Raw genomic sequence first — 9,304 nt, 5'->3', positions numbered from 1 at the left:
AAAACCACAATTTTAACCCAGTGAAACTTTTGCCAGTCTTCCAACTTATTTAAATGCTAAACAGTGCATTTTTGCTACTTTAAGCCACTAAGTTTTTCATTATTCATGATAGCACTTTTGAAAAAAAATACGAATTCCTCTGCAGCTCTGAACTGTAATGGGGCCTTTTCTTATAATCCAGGGAGATTGTTCTTCACTGTGCTACATTTGGGATGACTTACTCAGTGCTTTGCTTCATGTCAGGAAACTCAAGTTCACTCATTTACATACTCTTTTGCAGAGCTTTCCTATGAATAGATATGTTTGTAGAAATTTTCATCACCTTCAAAGCTACTTTTTCCTTCCAAATTCTGAATTTAAAAAAAAGACTAATTACCAATGGTGGATACTTTTCATGATCATTGTTTTCATTTTGCCTCTAGTTTAACACTTATTTTGCACATTTTGATCAACTTAATAGACTTATTTTAATGAAAGAAATATTTTTAATGTAGTGAAGTCATTCAAGTTGCGCAAAGACTCAATTGTTGATCATTTTGTTACATCTGAAACTAAAATGTGCTCTTTTGCAATCACAAGATATTGATGTTGAAAGAGACTTTAAAGCTCATTTATCTCAACCCTTTAACACTGGGAAGGAGGAACTGAATCTTGAAAACACGACTTCCGTATGTTTCTAGAATCTCTAGCATCCTACTTTCTTTTCAAACCCAGGATCCACTAAATAGTTCCCCTCTCATTCAATCCTTAGGCATATGGAATTTAATTTAAACCTAAACTATAATGAAAAATATAGTAATCTTATTAAGTGTTTACTGTTTATTTTCTTTTATAAAGGCCAAAATTTAAAGGGCATGCTGAAATTGGTAAAATGTTAAGTATTGTTAAGCAATGTGTTAGATACAATGCTTGTTCTTTATACAATGTTCTCTATTTTTGCATACTGAAAATTTTCATAACTAAAATGAATAATGTGGTGGACAGAAGCACAGTAAACCCCACTGAATTTAACATTTGAAATTATCAAAAGGGTATAAAATTTTGTTTGGTTTTATCATGTCATGCTTTTTGACAACCATCTTTTTTTTGAGGGTGGGTGTACTGCTGCATGCCACTGAAACATAGCACGGTGTCAGGAGAAATCTTTCTTAAAAAATTGTAAAACTATAGGCATTTAAATAGATGAATAGGGAAGTAAATGGAATGAATTAAAAAGAAGAGAGAGCTAGGATGGATATTAATTCATTATATAAATATAAAATAATTATATGTTCAGGTCTGGATACTTAGTGAGATAGATTGTAATGACTAAATTATATTATTTCTTTTAACTGTTCTCTCTTATTTTTCTTTAAGGAAAATATATTTTAAGAATCTTAAGAAAATGCTCAAAACATTTTTCATTTAAGAAAAATATTTAATATTTTTTAAGGTTGCAAATGAAAGGAAACCTAAATTAAACCTTTGCAAGCTTAAGGGAAAGAACTGGAATACTGGAAGACCACATTAAAACTTTTTAATGGTATCACTATTAATGACCTCCTTTTTTATTTTTCAACTAGATGTATCTGGGTTATCAGAATGCTGTGTGTGTGTAATTTTTACACCTGCTAACAAACCAATGGAGAGAATCTGCCCTAATGAGTCCAGTCTTCCTGTGCTTCTTTTGCATTGTCTCCCAGACCCATGGACTGTGAGAGTCAAGCACATTCTCTCCCCTCTTCATTTCAGGTGTCAATTTGTATTCATCTAAAACGCAAACCCAAAGACAATCCTATTTGACTGGACTGAGAGAATTGAGGCTTAGTAGGGTGATTGTATTTTTCAACCAGAAGAAAGACTCATAGAAATTACTTGTATTTCCTAGTTATCTTTCCAATTATATATCTTGACAAAAATGCCAGATGTGTGTATTGATCATCAATGAAGAAGTAGTGGTGTTCTCTTTTCATAGTGTTAATGTTCAATGCCATTGTGTGTGTGTGTGTGTGTGTGTGTGCAGATGTCATGTGAGGGGGGTTTCCATCTCCACTATGTCATGAAACATCACTGGAAACTAAGGCTTACAAAAAGAAAGAAAGAGCACTAAGAGTTACATTAACTTGAACTGGAATCAGGTCGTCTCTGTAAAGACGTTAGGGAATCTCAAGATTGAGTTTTTTCTTAATCCAGGACACAGAAGTTCACTGTCAGTGACTCTCTAATGTAGTCAAGAGAGTTCTGGAATAATTCTTTTGTGGCTTCTTTCTACATGTACCCAAGACAAAGCCTGGGTTTACACTGAAATTTAATTTTTTATTATGTTCGGCTGTTTTTCAATCATTTACTCTTTAAATGCAATTAAAAACTGCATATTTACACATCATGTTTCAAATGTAGCCTAGGTCATTAAAATAAACAGAATATTTGGGTAAAAGATACCATGTTTTATAATAAAAATCCTATTTTACTCTTTCTAGGAAGTGGTTTGCTAGGAATGACTTTTGGAAACATACATTTATTAAATTTTTTAAAAAGAACTTTTACATGTCAAGTTACATTAATTTTTTTGGATTTATTTAATTAATTAGGATTTATACATATATCATATCATTTCATGGCTCAGTCACATCAAGTAGAACCATACAATTGCTACCACAATCAGTTTCTAAACATTATTTTTCTACGTGGACTCCTTGACTGACATCGTCTCCCTTTCACCTCACTTCCGCCACTGCACTCCTTTCCCCCCCAAACCCTTACTCTACTTGCTCTCTCTTTAGGTTCATCAATCCTGAGTTTCATAGACTGAAAAATGGAGAAGCATGAGACACATCTTCAAGAGGGTGGTCTCCAGTGACACGACCCCTCTGAGATACACTGAGATAATATGAACCCTCAAAACCTCAAAACCCAAACAAAACAATACAAACCCAAACCAAACATACAGACAATTTCAGAAACCAGAACAGGTCCGGCCTGCATCTTAGGGGGAATCTACTAACAACGTTTTAACTGTTCAAGTCAGATTTATGTCTTTGATCTTCTATACTCCTCTCTCCCAAGCACTCTGTTTAGTGACGACTTTCCTCCTCTCCCTCAATTTTAGATAGAGGGAGTTCTCCAGGGGCTTATTTCCGATGTAGTTCCACAAATGAGTCCTGGGCTCCCACTGTCATCCATGCCTTTTGGACACTGGATTCTCACAATTTAGGCTCTGATACTGATCCCTATGATTTTTGATTGCATGGATTACAATCCTGGATTCTCACAATTTAGGCTCTGATACTGATCCCTATGATTTTTGATTGCATGGATTACAATCCTATGGTGACGGATGATGGTGTGCATCTTCCATGTGAACTTAGTTGACATCTCATTTAAATGGCTGTTTCTTGGGAGACAAGACTTTCAGACCCCAGACACTGTATTATCTGATAGCCAGGCACCATCTAAATACTCACCACGTTTTGCTACAGCACCTTATCTTCTGTATCCCTTCCTGAGGGCGAACATGGAGCAGGGCTAGGATGTAAGAACGAATTGTTCTTAATTTGGAGCTAAAATGTAGTGCGAGCCCAAAACCTATTCTTGGAGCTATGGTTTTTAGTTCTTTTTCCTTTTAAACTACTGTAACGTGGGAGTTAATACATATGCTATATCATTCCATAGTTCAATCAAGTCAAACGGTTTTATAATTGCTTCCATAATCAATCTCTACGGATGTTTTTTCTAAGTAGTATTATTTGAAATAATTTCTTAGGGTTTCATATCAGTACTGGGCAGTTTTCCATAATTGCCCCCTTTTTTATGAGTTCTTCCACAGAATTATTTTAGCATTTAATTGAAGTCTATTTTAAATTGTATTCCTTACCAGTAATTTTATATAAATAATGGAATGGTACCTAAAATTCCTTATTGATTATGTACACATACTTTTCTATATACTTTGAATAATTTACCATTTAAGATAATACAATTTTCTTATTTCCTACACCATCTTTATTGTTCTCCCTTCTGCCCTAGTGTAAATAGTTTTTTTGGTCCAGAGAACACTCCTTGACCCAAATCCCTGTAAAGTTACATTTTTATCTTACTACTTCGAATAGCCCTGCTTGCCTCATTAAAACACCTATCACACTTTATATTTTCTTTCTTATCTTCATCCTGCACCATCTAAGACCTAGTCTCATGTTTGTCTTGCTCATTTTTACCTTTGCAATTTTTAATAAAATGTTAGACACTTCGAAAGTGTTCAGTAAATATTTGTGAAATGATGAGCTATTCTGTTAACCTTTAGCTTGAATCTTTAATAATATTAACACAGTGTAATTATTTTAGCTTGATTGCTTATATAAAATGAACATTTACTCCTGGCTAATTATGACTAAATATATATGTAACAATGTGCAACATTCTAGTTTCATTAACTGTCCTCTAGGAGGTATGCACTAAACTCACTCAATCTGTAGTTTAGATAATTTATGCTGATTAAAATGGTGGCTACCTTGTTAGAATTCTCTTTGTTGCTTACCACCAGGGAAAAGGGCATTCCATTTAGGGATGTCAAATTAAGGTAGAATAGGAAAGGAGTAGAAACTGGTTTGGTGTGTGAGGGGAGAGGGGTATTTAGCTGCTTTATATTGAGTATGTGGTATTCTGAAAATTACAACGGGAATATGAGGTTACATTTAAAAGTAGGTTACAAAATAATAGAAACCTTCATTAAATAAAAATATTAAAATGTGAAGCTATTGTTTCTCAACATCCCCTCCATCTAGAACTGTGCACTTCTGAAGTCTTGTTTCCGTCTCTCTGCCTTTCCCCTGAAGAATGCTCAGCGCACCCATTTGTACCAAATCAAAACAACAGTTTTAAATTCCTAGAGGCACTCCGATTGTGTTCTTTTATAATGGTCTTTGAGATTGGGGGAAAAAGAAATCTGAAGTGGCCAAATCCGGGCTGTCTGGTGTGTGTGTGTGTGTTTTCCCCATGAAATTCTCATAGGAAGTCATTGCTACCCTCAAAGAACAAGCAGGTGCATCGTTGTGATAGAAAAAATTCTGTCTGCATTTGGCACAGCTTTCCTAGACCATTGCTCACCAATGCAGTTTTCATTTTCCCTAAAACTCTTTCCCTCTGAGCTCCACTGATAATCCTGTCTTTCGAGAGACATCTATCGTTACCCCTTAAAGATTATCCCCCAAACAATCACCACAGCCTTCTATGCTGACCTCTTGGCCTTAAGTTTAATTGGCCCCACAGACCCCCTCAGAAGCCACTGCTCTGATTGGACCCTGGTTTATTGAAGGCACCCTAATGAGACAAAGCCAAGTACATTTTGGAGGAAAGTTGTTATTAACCACCCACTGACTTCAGAGGCATGTTTAAAGCACCATGTGCTCACACTAAGTACGTGTATGAACTCGAGCCCTGGTTGCAATACTTTTTGAACTTACTCTTGTGTGTGTGTCTGTTTGTGTTTTTTGCCTATATTAAGACATATCACATTTACTAATCATTTGACTACTGAGCTAAGAAAAATTAACCTTTTTTCCTACTTAAAATTTTTTGGGAAACTTTGAAAACATTGTTCCAAGTGGAAGTTAACATTTTAAAGTTACATGTGCTCTGGGAGTCCAGGAAACTGATGGACTGATTTCCACCTCAACATGTGAGAACATTTGAGTTGTTTAAAATATCACTGCTTGCCAAGACGTCCTTGGTTTTTCCTGTTTGTTTCTTTATCTCTTGCAGGAGAGGTCTTGCATAAGATGCCCAGTAAGTATAAATTTTAGAAGTATAACTATTCTGAACAGATGCCATGCTCAATTTTATAGCACTGTATTTGCATTAGAGCTTAGCATGTTTGCTAGAATGTTTGACAGATTTGCATTTTTTGTTTAGTTTTATGATTTTTGTTTTAAGCACTGGAGCAATCTGTCATTGACAAAACTGAGCTAATATCAATGATTTTATTTTTGAAAAAATTGTGACATTGAGATTTTGGAAAACCATGTATGCACATGAATTAAATGATACAGGTAGAAGTGGAAGCTTTAATGGTAAGAATGATTGTATATTTGATTCTTAAATATAAATGAAAATTCATAAAATAAATCCATGTCCTTCTAACATATTATTTTTAAAATGCATTTTCATGTTTATTTCAAATACTTATATTCTTTAGAGAAGTAATTTGCCATATTTAAATTATTCAAGGTTAACATTAAATTTCACTTAATATTCCTCCACTTCAGGAATACTCTTTCTAATTAGCCCGGCTGTTGAAGGGTTAACAGTCAGAAATATATCCAGGTCATCAATGGCGTACACTTGTCAGATGGTTGCTAGGCAACAGATCAGGCTTGGCTGATAGGTGTTTCTAGGCAAAGCATATAGTGTGAAAAAAAACAAGGAACAAATTACACGACACCTGCATTTTCGTTGTTATGCTTTTTGAAAATAAGTTGTATTTGGAGAAAAAAATAGGCTTGACATTTATTATGCACATCGTCTTTCTTCTAAATGTCAAAACTATTCCATTTGATAGTTAAGTGATAAGGGACAAGAAATTAAAATGATGGATGACATTTTATTTCTTCTGCGGTCTTAGATATGGACCTTTCACATAATCCCATTTTTGTATCTTGTCACCAAGTTCATTAATTTTCTCAATTGAATGTGATTGACAAGAAGCCACAAATGAAAAGTCATTGAAATATAATTAGTTTAAAATGCATACATTTCGGTGTTGCAAAGGACAAGGGAAGAAACCTTGGTGGTGTAAGCAGTTGGTGATGAACAGAAAGGTCAGCAATTTGAAACCCCCAGCGGCGCTTCCGGAGACCGAAGTGAGGGCCATCTACTGCCATGGCGTTTGCAGTGTTGGAAACCCTCTGGGGCAGCACTACAGGGTCACTGTGAGTCAGACTCAACTCAGCGGCGATGGTTTAAGGCTCAGAAATGGAAATGACTTGTATTATTTGACTTCAAACACCAAAATGGGTCACCAGGGATGGAAATGAAGGTTGGAGAGAGACTGCATTTTAGAAATATAGGGTGAAAATCCCAATTCTTTTGCAAATGACTGAAAGACAAGGTAGTTCTATGTTACTAGATTGATTCATATTTTCTGTTATATCTAACACTGAGCACTAAATATGATAGGAGACACAGTATCTTGCATGATGTTCATCCTATAGTGATAAATTTATGTGGTTATTTTATTTGCTCTCTCCTTTCACTCCAATATAAACACACTTCTCACTTAATCATATGGGGAGGTTCCAAAGACAGGTGATAATGTGAAAATCAGTATTATGTAAAAATGGACGTTTGTTTCTTTTTTTTCTGTTTTCAGATCATTCACTTGTCCGATATTTTAAATTTAGAAAATATGATCATAGAAATAATAGCAGCTGAACTTTACTGATTGTTCATCATTGTGATGAGTTCAGTTATGAATTATTCTGCTGCAGAGAAGAAAGCTTAGAGAAGACAAAGCTAGGTAAATCTGTTCTGTGTGATTGGAGGGCCCACGGCTTAACCAATTCACTTTCCTCCTGTTCAGGGTCAGGGCTCCACTTGCCAAAGAGCCTCTGGGGCTCCACTCTCATCCCTGCAAGCCCCACATCCATGATCCCACAGTCTATTCTGCCCTCCAAAGTTTGGCAAGTTACCAAGGCTAAGGGTTTCCTGTGAGGGCTTCTAGGTACTCCTGCATAGGTGTTGGGTGTTTGACAGCCACCACCTATCCCCAGCCAGGGGCAGGCTTAATGCCCAATTTGATCCATTTAAGGATGTCACTATAAGTACACACATTTCTTCCAAACACCATCTCCAATGTCTTATCTTTCCTTTCCCCAACCCATTTCAATTTTGAAATGTAGGGACTTGGGCCTTATGGGAATGAAGACCCTAGAAGAGAGGCCCCCCAGCCCAGGTGTGAGCACTAAAGAGACTGGCTCATGTGGCAAATTAATTCAGAGTCCTCAGTGGGCAGAGGATAAGGAGCTGCAGGACCCAACTTCCTGAAGACCACCTGCAAATCCTCCTCATGGGAAGGATGCTCCCAAGCAGTTCCCAGCATTCCCACCATCTTGTTAATGTGCAAAATACCCAGATTATACATTTTTTAATATTGTTGTAAATGAGAATTACCCAATAATTTCATAGTTATCAATAAGGAGGTGGTGGTGGTTGTTAGGTACCATTGATAGGTTCTAACTCACAGTGACGTTTGCATCACAGAACGAAACACTGCCCAGCCCAGCACCATCCTCACACTTGTTCTTGTGCTTGAGCCCACTGTTGCAGTGGCTGTGTCAATCCATCTTGTTGAGATCTTCCTCCGTTTCACTGCCCCTCTACTCTATCAAGCACGATGTCTTTCTCCAGGGACTGGTGTCTCCCCACAACATGTCCAAGGCATGTACGATGAGGTCTCCCCATCATTGTCTCTAAGAAGCACCCTGGCTGTACTTCTTCCAAAAGACCTTTGTTTGACTTTGTGGCACTCCATGGTGCTGCCCAAACACTTCAATTGACTTCGCCAGCATCACAGTGCAAAGGCATCCACTCATCTTTGGTCTACCTTATGCCTTCCAGTTTTCACATGCAGATAAGGTGTGTTTTATGAGCAAGTAGGTGAGAGTTTAGTTTTGACCAAAGATGGTGAAAGACATTAAGACTCAATGGGAGATAGCTAGCACTGTCTATTAGGTTATTATGTGGTTAGAAGACAAAATTTTGCTTCATCTTTGAAGCACTTTATTATAATTTATTCTGCGATAGAAATTTCAGAGATCTGTTGTTTATTCTCTAATTTATGTTGTGGCAAATAAAATTTTTTAAAAAGGTTTGCTCTTCAATAGTTTTGGTTTTCATAGGGCAAGTTTAATTCAAAATTTAATATTTTCTATATTCTAGGCAAGTGGGTTCACCCTTTCTCGAGTTTTTAAAAGATTTTCCATTGTATTTCCGGCGTGTAGGATTATGAAACAAACAGGAAAACATAGAATCATTGAAAATGTATTTCCAAATTAGACATGTTTACCAATGGATTGTTGGTCAAATTTCTATCTAGAGTTATGACAAGATGCCTCTTGTGATTTCTCTGATTAAATATTATAACAGGAGAACTAAAGTGTTTAAGCTTTAAACATGTAAACAGGCATAATTTTAAAAGTCAGCTAAACTGGTATTTGTTATATAACTTCATGTGAACTTGAAGATCTATAAAAATGTGGGGTGGTTGTCTGGATAGGACAGGCTGGATGAACAATCTGGAGGAGAAAACAACGGGACTGACAGTTCCGGGGGG

The sequence above is a fragment of the Echinops telfairi genome, unplaced genomic scaffold (assembly GCF_000313985.2).
Source record: "Echinops telfairi isolate 266 unplaced genomic scaffold, ASM31398v2 ScPeMD7_1;HRSCAF=3_0, whole genome shotgun sequence".
Taxonomy (NCBI): domain Eukaryota; kingdom Metazoa; phylum Chordata; class Mammalia; order Afrosoricida; family Tenrecidae; genus Echinops; species Echinops telfairi.
The sequence above is the reverse complement of the archived record's forward strand: the minus strand, read 5'-3'. Positions refer to the sequence as shown.